Source organism: Schistocerca americana, chromosome 7, assembly GCF_021461395.2.
Source record: "Schistocerca americana isolate TAMUIC-IGC-003095 chromosome 7, iqSchAmer2.1, whole genome shotgun sequence".
NCBI classification, from domain to species: Eukaryota; Metazoa; Arthropoda; class Insecta; order Orthoptera; family Acrididae; genus Schistocerca; species Schistocerca americana.
Window position 1 is genome coordinate 507,228,253 of NC_060125.1, and position 13,896 is coordinate 507,242,148.

Genomic DNA, 13,896 nt, shown 5'->3' on the forward strand with positions numbered 1-13,896 from the left:
AAATAATTAAGCTTTTGGACAAAACTTTTCTTCCAATATTGAAAGAACAAAAAACACACATGCATATGGCCGCTGTCTCAGGGTGCAGGGTCCCGACTACATTTGATGTGAACAGCAATGTGCTGGGGTGTGTGTGTGTGTGTGGGGGGGGGGGGGGGGTGTAAGGTGGCAATGTGGGGAGGGGAGGGATAGCAAGGTGAGGGGAGATGGGAGGATGTGCTGCAGGGGAAGGAAAGAAGTAGGGAAGGAATAGTAGGTGCATTGGTCAAATAGGAGGAGTGTGTGTAGTGCTGGAGTGGGAGCAGGAAAGGGGATTGGTAGGTGGAGGGCAGGGACTAGTGAAGGAGAGACCAAGTGGGATTACAGGAACAAAGGACAAGTGAAGCACACCATACTGAGCAGCTTGTTCAGCAACTGGGTAGTCCAGCTGTCTCTTGACCACAGTTTGGCAGTAGCCATTCACTTGGACAGATTGTCATGCCCACGTAGAAACTGTCACTATTATTGCAGCTTAGTTTGTGGATCACATGACGTCTTTCACAGGTAGCTATGCCCTTGATGGGTCAGAGATGCCTGTGGACAGGACTGGAGTAGGTTGTACGGGGAGGACATAATGGGACAGGTCATGCATCTAGGTCTGTTGCAAGGATATGAGGCAAGGGTTTGGGAGCAGTGGTGGATTAGGGATTGACAAGTATATTGTGTAGGTTTGATGGGTGGTGGAATACCACTGTGGGAGGGATGGGGAATATACTCCTCATTTCAAGATATGGCAAGAGTTAGTCAAAACCCGAGAGGAGAATGTGATTCAGTTGCCCCAGTCCTGGGTGTACTGAGTCATGAGAGGGGTATTCCTTTGTGGCTCAACAATGGGTATGTGGGAGGTGGTAGGCGAACTGGAGAGACAAGGCATGGGAGATGATGCTTCTGGGTCGGGTTCGGAGGTTAATTTGGTCAGTGAAGGCATTAGTAAGACCCTTGCCATATTTGGAGAGGGTCTGCTTGTCACTACAGATGTGTTGGCCATGGGTGGCTAGGATGTAAGACTTCTTTGTAAGTAGTGGGTGGCAGGTGTCAGTTTTATGTGGACAGATGTACTGATGTAGCCATCCTTGAGGTGAAGCGAATCGGGAAGAAGGTGTTGAGATTTTTGAGGAATGTGGATACGGTGTTTTCACACGTAGTCCAGGTCACAAAATGTCATCATTAAATTAGAACCAGGTGAGAGGTGTGGGATTCTGTTTTGTTATTCATGTTATTGTGCTCTTGGAATATGATGAGTGGCCTGTCAGTTATTCTGATTACATTGAGTTAGTGCAGACAGATGATACCAACAAATTCAGTATATTGGTTTTTACATTGCAAAGATACAGAATATAACTTCTTTCCTGCCTTGCCCTCCATTCCTACTCTATCACACAAAATGGTGAATGCAAGAACTCCCTTTGAAGTCCAACGGACATGTTAGCTCATGCTTGCCAACTGTTTACACTGAAATATTGCTCTGTTCTGCGTAACCCCTCCCGCCCGAGGTTTGAGTCCTTCCTCGGGCATGGATGTGTGTTGTTCTTAGCATAAGTTAAAGTTGTGCGTAAGTCTTGGGACTGATGACCTCAGCATTTTTGTCCCTTAGAAATTCGCACACAATTTGAACTGATCGATTCCTGATGCTCATTAGTAAGTGTTTGCTAAAGTGTAAATGAAGGTTCAGAGATATCCACATCAAGAGACATACTCTGCAAGCCATTGTGAAATAAATGGTAAAGACTTCAAATGAGCTAGCCAGAGTCAGGGTGTTTCCATTTTCAGAAATGGACAGGGGTTGGGGCAGGAGTTAAAGGACTAACCTTTCCATTAAAGGGCAGTTGGTAAGCTAATAATGTGGGAAAGCAGCATAGTTTTGAATCGTTCTTTATGTCGAGTTGCACCAACTGTGAATAGCCAGTGAGATTTAGTGTCCTCTCGTCTCTTGGCATAAGTACAATAATGCTGAATGATAAGTGCTATTAACCATATTTCTCATTTCCCATACTCCTGTGTTGGCTGTAGAAACAGTTACAGGCACAGCTATATGCAGAAGGATCTGTCTGTCCCCCACCCAACCCTCAACCCCCCCCCCCCCTCTCTCTCTCTCTCTCTCTCTCTCTCTCTCTCTCTCTCTCTCTCTCTCTCTCTCTCTTCCCCCCCCCCTCCCTCCCTCCCTCCCTCCCCTTCAGCCTGGTTCTCTTTCTCTCAACCTCTTGATCCCCTTACTTGTGAATCATAGATACAGTATTAAGAATTAAAAGATAATAAAAATGCTTGCAGATGTTGACCATAATTCTATTTGATGACTGTTTTGCTGGTAACTTATTTGGTTCATAATAAGAGCTTCTGTTCACTGCCATTGACCGATGGATGGACGAATGAATGACAACATTACATTGATATGTCAGCTGATTTAAACACATTGTTGTAAAATAGTGTGTACGGCCCCCCCCCCCCCCCCCCCCCACCCATTTTCATTGTCTACACCATTACTGTTTCAGCAAATACATATGGGCTCACTGCACAACAGCAAACAATTATCGGATGGAGGTAGTTACTAGTTAAAAAGAAATAGGGCTGAAAAAGATTTTCTAAAGCTTGTAGAGTTTTTGAGACAGGATTCTTGGAAATAATGAAACTACAGATACCATCTGCCTACTTTGACTTATGTTGTCATCAAAATGGCAGGCAGATAAAATTCATCAGAATCCAATATGCGTAAAACACAGGCCACAAAAAGAATAAATGGTTATCATGAGAACTTGCAAGCCAACTGTCATGTTCAATCTCTCCTGGATTGCAGGCTACACAACAGACAAGTATTTCCCCACAACCTAAATTAAAAACAGAGTTCAGTTTTCTATGTGTTAACATACATCATGTGCCATATTATTACATCTCCGGGCAGTCACCATCCTGCATTTGCAAGATCAGTTGACCCAAATTTCTGTATAAGCTAATGATCTTGTGATGGGTAGTGATGAATCCAGGAAAAAAGAGAACAGTGCACTCAGGCTGTGTGGTATCTGTAACTGTACATGAAAAACATCTGATGTGATTTTTATCTAGCAATATAAACTAGTGTCAACCCAGTTTGAAGGAAGTGCAGAATTTTTTTCAAGGAAATAACAAAAGTGTGGACCAACTGCTAATGAAGTGGTGCTCTTTGAAAAATCAAATGCTTAGTTTTGCCTCAATTTTTAAATGTTGTGCAATATCAAAAGTTAATTAATGGAAAGGGTTCTGAAAGTACTATGAATTAGTATTCAATACAATAGGGTTACAAACAAAGACCTCTTAAACAAAGACAACATGGTCCATGCATTGACAGATCTTGCTTTTGTTTACATAATTGCCTCCATTACAATTTGGATTGCAAGCAGATTTGTTAATAAATCAGAACATTTAGTTGCCTGTTACCTCGCTTTAAAAGCAATAGACATAGCACAGTGTTGGTGAAATCCATGTATAAACATGACAGAAAACTATGGATAATGTTTTGCCTCGGCATTTAATAGAATGTCCATTATGTTTAAGGCAAAGTATGTAAAAAATATAATTTAAATGTTTTGATAGTTCAGAGATTCATAGACATATTGGTTGTAACAGTTTCAGTCCAGTTCGGTTGAAGTTCAGATGTCAGTTTGTCATTAACTAAAATAGAAGTTGCTTGCCATGATTGTGAAATTGTTGTGGTTGATGATTGTGTAGTTGCAACGAAACAAAGATTTTATAGTGTGTTACAGATAATCAGGAGTAATTCTTCAAGAAAGTGTTTTTCTGACAGATGATTGCTATAAGGAAATACTAAGGGATATGAATACAGCTAAGACAGTGGAAAAGGAACAACCTTCTTGTTATTGCTTAATATGGAAGTACAGTGTAATGAACATCCAGCAAACATAGAAACTCTTCCTATCACTGGTGCAATCAAATTTTACTTACCACATGGTGAATTTTAACAGACCTTGAGATCATTTCTTCTATTGGCCATGGTGGAATATAACTCCTCGTAATACAGAGCTTTTCATACAAATCTGTGAACCCTTCCAGTAGAAATAAGAGCTGTAGAAAAGGTACAGTAGTAAAACCACTTACTTCTCTTGAAGTCAGCTCGTGATGCCAGGTTGATCTAATGAGATTTTCAAATTCATCCCGATACTGAATTCAGTTCATTCTAGTACATAAATATCACCTGACTAGTTTTGTTGTTAGTAAAGCCCTTAAAACAGATGGCAAAGGAAGTAGCATACCACTTCTACTCTTCATGGAGCTCCATAAATCCTCCAGACAGACAATGTGAGAGAGTTTGCCAACAAGATTGTTTCAAATGTACGTAAGAGTACTGGTCCCAATTGAAAATTGTACATACGAAACCTCGTCATAGCCAAAATCAAGGAATTGTTGAAAGAGCAAACCAGAATGTGGCGTAAATGTTAACATGTATGCAGAGTGAACAAAATAATCATTGGAGCATGGATTTAAGGTTCATCCAGTTAGTGGAAAAGTGGAGCATATTATTTCAATATCAGTAGTCTCCATATGAGGCTCTGGCTGCAAAATAAAGGTTTGACTTAACACATCAACCCTGCTACAAGAGATTTTAAATGAAGAATTGGAGGAGATTGCTGATATATTAATAAAGCTGGCAAATTTGAAGATGTCTGTGAAAATCTGGCGGAAGCTCACCTTAAGTTTGTTACAGCTGTGACTTCAACATTGACTCAAGCATCTGAAATACAAAGGTTCATATGCTGTGTCCCTACAGAACCTACAAATGAAGCATACCAGTCAGTGTCCATGAATGCCACATCAGTGTCATCTTTGGGAATTAAGCTCCAATGAGGGAATAAGTAATTTGATGTGCATATTACATGCACCCTTTGCCTAAATAAGAAAAAGCCATTATTGCCCAGTAAGACATAACAAAAAGAAATCTAGAGCCTCAGGCAAAGAAAGTAAGTGCTCTATGACAAAATGCTCCCATTAGTCGATCTACAGTTCCTGTTGCTGAAACCAATAAAGGGTGTGATGATTGTTGCAACATTTTGGCTGTTGTGGTTGATGTGACAAAAGCCGATTTTTATAAGTCGGATACCAGAGAAAATATTCGAAAGCAGTTGTACACAAGGTCAGAGCTCACGGCATGCAAGAAATTTCTCCTAAATTCCAAAGATCTTTCGATGGCAAAAGAAGTCGCTCTCAGGTCAGTTGCAACTCGGCAATCTATAGAGACTGGACAAGGATTTGTGAAGTGCATGTATAAAAATGTATGCTAGAACCTATGATTGTGTGCAAGAGAAAAAGTTATTTGCAATACAAAATGTCATTTTAGTTCCACTTACTGCATGAAAGTACAGCTTCGAAGTATAAAAAAGCTGAAGGCTTAGTGTCAGTTATTGTTTATCACTTTTCAATTGTAATAATAGTAATTCTTAAAAAGCTATTAAAACACATCTATTTCAGGATACGCTAGTTTTCAGGCACTCACAATTGTTACAGTTTTCATGGTTTAATTTAACTTTAGAGTTTGAATGTGTTATTTCATTGTAATTTTCTCTTGAACTTTGACATATCTGTAAAATGCTTGGATGTTTTATATGGCAGAGGCGTCGTCGTCGGTGGTGTTGGTGTCGTCGTCTTCAGTCCAGAGACTGGTTTGATACAGCTCTCAAAGCCACTCTATCTTGTGCAAGCCTCTTCATCTCCCAGTACCTGCTGCAACCTACATCCTTCTGTATCTGCTTAGTGTATTCATTTCTTGGTCTTCCCGTATGATTTTTAACCTCCACACTGCCCTCCAATACTAAATTGGTGATCCCTTGATGCCTCGGAACATGTCCTGCTAACTGATCCCTTCTTCTTGTCAAGTTGTACCACAAGTTTCTCTTCTCCCTAATTCTGTTAAGTACCTCCTCGTTAGTTATGTTATCTACCCATCTAATCTTCAGCATTCTTCTGTAGCACCACATTTCGAAAGCTTCTATTCTCTTCTTGTCTAAACTATTTATCGTGCATGTTTCACTTCCTTACATGGCTACACTTCACACAAATACTTTCAGAAACGACTTCCTGACACTTAAATCTATACTCGATGTTAACAAATTTCTCTTCTTCAGAAACGCTTTCCTTGCCATTGCCAGTCTACATTTTATATCCTCTCTACTTCGACCATCATCAGTTATTTTGCTCCCCAAAAAGCAAAACTTGTCTACTACTTTCAATGTCTTATTTCCTAATCTAATTCCCTCGGCATCACCTGACTTAATTCAACTACATTCCATTATCCTCATTTTGCTTTTGTTGATGTTCATCTTATATCCTCCTTTCAAGACACTGCCCATTCCATTCAACTGCTCTTCCAGGTCCTTCGCTGTCTCTGACAGAATTACAATTTCATCAGCGAACCTCAAAGTTTTTATTTCTTCTCCGTAGATTTTAATTACTACTCTGAATTTTTTCCCCCTTTACTGCTTGCTCAACATAAAGATCGAATAACATCGGGGATAGGCTACAACCCTGTCTCACTCCCTTCCCAACCACTGCTTCCCTTTCATGCCCCTCAACTCTTATAACTGCCATCTGGTTTCTGTACAAAATGTAAATAGCCTTTCGCTCCCTGTATTTTACCCCTGCCAGCTTCAGAATTTGAAAGAGAGTATTCCAGTCAACATTGTCAAAAGCTTTCTCTTAGTCTACAAATGCTAGAAACGTAGGTTTGCCTTTCCTTAATCTATTTTCTATGATAAGTCGTAGGGTCAGTATTGCCTCCCGTGTTCCAACATTTCTACAGAATCCAAAGTGATCTTCCCCAAGGTCGGCTTTTACCAGTTTTTCCATTCATTTGTAAAGAATTCGTGTCAGTATTTTGCAGTCATGACTCATTAAACTGATAGTTCAATAATTTTCACATCTGTCAACACCTGCTTTCTTTGAGATTGGAATTATTATACCCTTTTGAAGTCTGAGGGTATTTCACTTGTCTCGTACATCTTGCTCTCCAGATGGTAGGGTTTTGTCAGGGCTGGTTCTCCCAAGGCTATCAGTAGTTCTAATGGAATGTTGTCCAGGGCCTTGTTTCGACTTGCGTCTTTCAGTGCTCTATCAAACTCTTCACGCACTATCATATCTCCCATTTCATCTTCACCTACGTGCTCTTCAGTTTCCATAATATTGTCCTCAAGTACATCACCCTTGTGTAGACCCTCTATATACTCCTTCCACCTGTCTGATTTCCCTTCTTTGCTCAGAACTGGGTTTCCATCTGAGCTCTTGATATTCATGCAAGTGGTTCTCTTTTCTCCAAAGATTTCTCTTAATTTTCCTGTAGGAAGTATCTATCTTACCACTAGTGATATATGCCTCTACATCCTTACATTTGTCCTCTAGCCATCCCTGGGTAGCCACTTTGCACTTCCTGTTGATCTCAATTTTTGAGGCATTGTAGTCCTTTTGGACTGCTTCATTTTCTGCATTTTTATGTTTTCTCCTTTCATCAATTAAATTCAATATTTCTTCAGTTACCCAAGGATTTCTACTAGCCCTCTACTATTTCATCTCTCAAAGCTACCCATTCTTCACCTACTGTATTTCTTTCCCCCATTCTTGTCAATCATTCCCTAATGCTCTCCCTGAAACTCTCCACAACCTCTAGTTCTGTCAGTTTACCCAGGTCCATCTCCTTAAATTCCCACCTTTTTGCAGATTCTTCAGTTTTAATCTACAGTTCATAACCAATAGATTGTGGTCAGAGTCCACATCTGCCCCTGGAAATGTCTTACAATTTAAAACCTGTTTCCTAAATCTGTCTTACCATTACATAATCTGTGAAACCTTCCAGTATCTCCAGGCCTATTCCATGTATACAACCTTCTTTCATGATTTGTAACCTAAGTTTTAGCTATTATTAAGTTATGCTGTGTGCAGAATTCTACCAGGAGACTTCCTCTTTCAATCCTTACCCCCATTCCATTTCATCTACTAAGTTTCCTTCTATTGCTTTTCCTACTGTCGAATTCGTCACCCTTGCCTATTAAATTTTCGTCTCCCTTCAGTATCTGAATAATTTCTTTTATCTCATCGTACATTTCATCAATCTCTTTGTCATCTGTGTAGCTAGTTGGCATATAAACTTGTATTACTGTGATAAGTGTGGGCTTTGTGTCTGTCTTGGCCACAATAATGCATTCACTATGCTGTTTGTAGTAGCTTATTTGCACTCCTATTTTTTATTCATTATTAAACCTACCTCTGCATTACCCCTATTTGATTTTGTATTTATAACCCTGTGTTCACCTGACCAGAAGTCCTGTTCATTCTGCCACTGAACTTCACTAATTCCCACTAAATCTAACTTTAACCTATCCATTTCTCTTTTTAAATTTTCTAACCTACCTGCTGTAATGCCAGTTTTCTTTCTCCTGATAACGATGTCCTCCTGAGTAGTCCCCGCCCAGAGATTCGAATGGGGGACTAATTTACCTCCGGAATATTTTACCGAAGAGGATGTCGTCGTCATGTAACCATACAGTAAAGCTGCATGCCTTTGGGAAAAATTATGGCTGTAGTTTACCCTTGCTTTCAGCTGTTCGCAGTGCCAGCACAGCAAGGCCATTTTGGTTAGTGTTACAAGGCCATATCAGTCAATCATCCAGACTGTTGCCCTGCAACTACTGAAAGGGCTGCTGCCCCTCTTCAGGAACCACATGTTTGTCTGACCTCTAAACAGATACCCCCTCCATTGTGGTTGCACCTACCCCACCAATGGCAAGGTTTAAGGTTCATGGGGGTGGGGGGGGGGGAGATACTTTTCCCAGGAAAAGTATTAAACGCCGTGCCAAAAAATTCTAGGCATTCTACACAATGCCTTCATTTTACACTTTGCTGGTAAACAGAAATATTTATTTATTTACTTATTTATGTAACCTGATCAGATTAGGGCCATTGGGTCCTCTCCTACATCAAACCATGATTTCACACAACAGTACATTTTTTACATTATAGTTAACTAAGAAATAAGTTTTAGTAAAGTGGTATAAATGATTTGAGTGTCTGGCATTTGAGTAAATAATGCGAAGGACTAATAAAGTTAATACTGGCAATACATGTACTAGTGCAGCTGCTTTAAATTATTCTTCATCCTGAAACATTTCTGCTTACATAGGTCATTCTCAAAGCCTCTTTCAATCTTTTCTATTGTCCCAAGGTCTGTTATTCAGCATTTCCTCCCGTTGGAGTCCTGTGATTCACGTCATCATGCACTTCAGTCTCTCGATGTTGTTCGTGGTCTTCGAATTGGTCTCCCAGATTCTGTCCATTACATAGCTCTTTTTGCTAGTCTTTCTGCTATAGCAAGCACAAACACTATTTATGGAACATTGTACTTTATAGAGCAACAAGTAAGATACAATGAAGTACAGGTTGTGTATAGCAGTAAACACATTGCCGGACAACAGTAATAGCAGGTTACAGAATAGGCTGAGCACTCATTTGTGGTCGCTTAAATAATACTGTTTCTTTGGCGACTCACTGGAACATGCCAGGGGGTCGACCCAGAAGGCATCTATAAGTGGGCCTGTGAATTGTATGGATGTTCAATCTCTGAAATGGCATGTCTCATGAGTGAAGGTACATCACTTTCTTTCCCATTCTTTTAATGCAGCCAAACCATTTCAGACTATTTCTCTCTATAGTTCCTTGATGTAAAGCAAATTTCATATTGTTTTGGTTGTTATCATGTCCCTTCCAATCGTATCAATAACCTCTCATAGATAATAGTTCTCTGTTGTATTTTACTAAAGTATTTCTTTGTCCAGGTCCAACATTTTGATCCATCTGTCAAAACTGGTAAATGATGTGATGTGTTTATTGAAGGTTAACTAAGAATTTAGTCCTCAATGAAATTTGAATTACATGAACTGATTTTGTATCAGTATAGGCTAGCAGTAAGTTCTTCATGGAGCACTGTCCTTGCGGAATCCAAATGCGAGTTTGTGTGTTACATCCATAAAAGTGACAGTTGGTCACTATATTGTGGGCAAATTGTTTAACTACTGAGAAAAGAATTTGAACTTTGTGTTTGGAAAATATATTAAGAAACTGCTGATAATTGTACTGCTATTTGACAGTTCAGTGATGAATGGACATGCTTGATTATGCAATCATTTTTCCCACTTCTGGTCAGGTGCTTAAGACAGCAGAAGCAGCTTTTAAAAGAGCTGTGAAAGATACAAACAAATTGTGAGGTGCTTTGGGTGGATAACAACAACTGCAGTAGAGAAATGACAACTTGGGATGAAGGAACGCGGACATGCCTACTAATTTTAATTTCTCGCACGTTAGTCATCAACAAATAGTCGAAATACCTCCAGAACCATTGTGAGTGAATGGAGCTGCACTTTTTTGATTGTGTGTGGAAATCAACACCAAACTAGTCATACTGAAAACAAACACCCAAGGGATGCCAGTAACATCACTGTAAACATTGCATTTTCTGAAAATGAAATTACACAATTTGAGATTTTACTGGTGTCGTAAAGATATGAATTTATGTGCATAGACTAAAGCAGCAAACGAAAATTTGTACGGAGGCTGGGAATCGAACCTGAGTCTCCTGCTTACTAAGCAGGTGCATTTGCCACCAAGCGTGAGCAGCAGTGACAATTTGGATCGAGGAGGGAGGTGTGCCAGGGTAATCTGTGCAGTTGTATGAACTGCTGTGCCAAAGTGGTCTAGTAACTGACACACTTGCTTAGTATGCAGGAGACCCAGGGTTGAATTCTTGCCTTGGTACAAATTTTCACTTGTCACTTCAGTCTCTATACATAAAATTGCAGTAGAGGCAATAGAAGAAATCTTAATTCGTACGATACTGCAAAACAAAAGCTGTGTAAAACACCTCCGATGGAATAAAGTTTGTGTCACCCTTCTCTATATCAGTAGTATGTAGTTCACCTTACAACTGCAGCTTTTAATGAAAGCAATGAAAATAGTCATTCGCATTTGTAATTCATCTGCAACATCAAGAGAAATTATTCAGTTTGCGACATTGCAATTTATTTCCTGAGACATTTGTGAAACTTTCAGATGAACTTGACTGACATTTGTGAGTCGTCAGTATCCACTGAAAGCTCTGCACTCAGTAAAAATAAGTGAATGTTACAGTTCCCATCATAGCACAAACTAGTAAAATTTATGTCAGTTACGCAGCATGTTAGTTATAGTTACTTCTAAAAAAAATTCTCATGTGCACTCAAGACTGGGTGTACTCTGAATAGAGTTTCATACCTAAAAAAGAAAACAACAGTTGAGCCCAGAGCATCCAAATTATTGTCAAGTTACTAGGCAGTAATTTTCCCTCCCTCCCTCCCCCTCCCTCCCCCTCCCTCCCCCTCCCTCCCCCTCCCTCCCCCTCCCTCCCCCTCCCTCACCCTCCCTCCCCCTCCCTCCCCCTCCCTCTCCCTCCCTCCCCCTCCCTCCCCCTCCCTCCCTCCCTCCCCCTCCCTCTCCCTCCCTCTCCCTCCCTCTCCCTCCCTCTCCCTCCCTCTCCCTCCCTCCCCCTCCCTCTCCCTCCCTCCCCCTCCCTCTCCCCTCCCTCTCCCTCCCTCTCCCTCCCTCTCCCTCCCTCTCCCTCCCTCTCCCTCCCTCTCCCCTCCCTCTCCCTCCCTCTCCCTCCCTCTCCCTCCCTCTCCCTCCCTCTCCCTCCCTCTCCCTCCCTCTCCCTCCCTCTCCCTCCCTCTCCCTCCCTCTCCCTCCCTCTCCCTCCCTCTCCCTCCCTCTCCCTCCCTCTCCCTCCCTCTCCCTCCCTCTCCCTCCCTCTCCCTCCCTCTCCCTCCCTCTCCCTCCCTCTCCCTCCCTCTCCCTCCCTCTCCCTCCCTCTCCCTCCCTCTCCCTCCCTCTCCCTCCCTCTCCCTCCCTCTCCCTCCCTCTCCCTCCCTCTCCCTCCCTCTCCCTCCCTCTCCCTCCCTCTCCCTCCCTCTCCCTCCCTCTCCCTCCCTCTCCCTCCCCTCTCCCTCCCCCTCTCCCTCCCCCTCTCCCTCCCCCTCTCCCTCCCCCTCTCCCTCCCCCTCTCCCTCCCCCTCTCCCTCTCCCTCTCCCTCTCCCTCTCCCTCTCCCTCTCCCTCTCCCTCTCCCTCTCCCTCTCCCTCTCCCTCTCCCTCTCCCTCTCCCTCTCCCTCTCCCTCTCCCTCTCCCTCTCCCTCTCCCTCTCCCTCTCTCTCTCTCTCTCCCTCTCCCTCTCCCTCTCCCTCTCCCTCTCCCTCTCCCTCTCCCTCTCCCTCTCCCTCTCTCTCTCCCTCCCTCCCTCCCTCTCTCTCTCTCCCTCCCTCCCTCCCTCTCTCCCTCCCTCCCTCCCTCCCTCCCTCCCTCCCTCCCTCCCTCCCTCCCTCCCTCCCTCCCTCCCTCCCTCCCTCCCTCCCTCCCTCCCTCCCTCCCTCCCTCCCTCCCTCCCTCCCTCCCTCCCTCCCTCCCTCCCTCCCTCCCTCCCTCCCTCCCTCCCTCCCTCCCTCCCTCCCTCCCTCCCTCCCTCCCTCTCTCCCCCCCCTCTCCCTTCCTCCCTCTCTCCCCCCCCTCTCCCTTCCTCCCTCTCTCCCCCCCCCTCTCCCTTCCTCCCTCTCTCCCCCCCCCCTCTCCCTTCCTCCCTCTCTCCCCCCCCCCCTCTCCCTCCCTCCCTCTCCCCCTCTCCCTCCCTCCCTCTCCCCCTCTCCCTCCCTCCCTCTCGACTTCATCCAATTTATTCAAATGATCTTTTTGCCTGGTACACGGTATGATAGGTGCCATCTAGAAACTATTCGTTGTAAATAGATTGCCCATTCAGAAATACGCCGAAGCTCCTTGTCATTTTGTGTGTGATGTTGTGTAACAACGCAAGAATAGTTTTTCCTCTTGGTTTTCATAAGGAATATTCTAAAAAAAAAAGCATTGAAAAGTCCCCCCCCCCTCCCCAGGCCGCGGACTACACCGCCCCCCTCCCCCGCGCTACACCATCCCCCCACCCGGTCCGCCGCCTCATGCCTGCCCACTCCCTGCACTTCCATAGGTAAGCTTGAACAACTATGTGAAGTGACATTCTCCGTGAATTTTTCGTGTGGACAAGGCGAAGAAATTATTTCATGTGTGTTCAGTTGCAGATTTAAAAATTTTGTGCCCTTAGGCACATCATATTATATGCGCCCCCTCCAAAAAAAGAAAAAACGTGTTTTCAATAATAACTATTACCCAATCACTTTACAATAGCTGTTTTGGGTGGAAGCGCTGTGAACTGTTTCTGTACTCTGCTATTCTGTGTTCTGAAGGATGCGTCAGCGGTCTAGTTGCTCTAAATCAAAATGTAATAAATTACCTGAACTGTACTTCATGTATGGCAGTGGATAAAACAAACTTAAAACTGCATTGTGTTAACACTTTCTGCTGTCGAAAGACAACTGAAAATAACTTTCCTTTTATGGCCTAAAAATTCGGCAGTGTGTGTAGGCAACAACAGATTTTTGTTATACATTCACTTTTAATATGTTCTTATACATAAAAACCGTTGAAAAGGAAGATAAAAAAAGTTGTTACGATCTAAAAATTGAAGCGAATGTGTCATACACTAGAAATTAATACATACTTTTACAATGATACATTCAAAATTAAACTGTCATTTTATGATCTAATAACTTAAATGCGTAGCAAATGAAAATGAAATAGATTTCAGTGCATGAACTAATTACTAAATAGACGTCAAACACAGAACTGGATTTGCTATTACCTAATTTTACAGACTAGTGTGGAAAAATCAAATTTGTTTTATAATCTAATTAACATGTAAAGCATTAGGGTCTTTGTAGCTAAATGCTGCATAATAATTGTACACAATACCTTTAATCCATG

The 13,896-nt window shown here is 42.6% G+C and overlaps 1 protein-coding gene across 2 annotated transcripts in view; it reads left to right on the forward strand.

The window, feature by feature from the left end:
- Window positions 1–13,896, forward strand: part of LOC124621984 (programmed cell death protein 7-like) — a 51,959-nt gene that overhangs the window by 1,165 nt on the left and 36,898 nt on the right. The gene's annotated exons all lie outside the window — the stretch shown is intronic.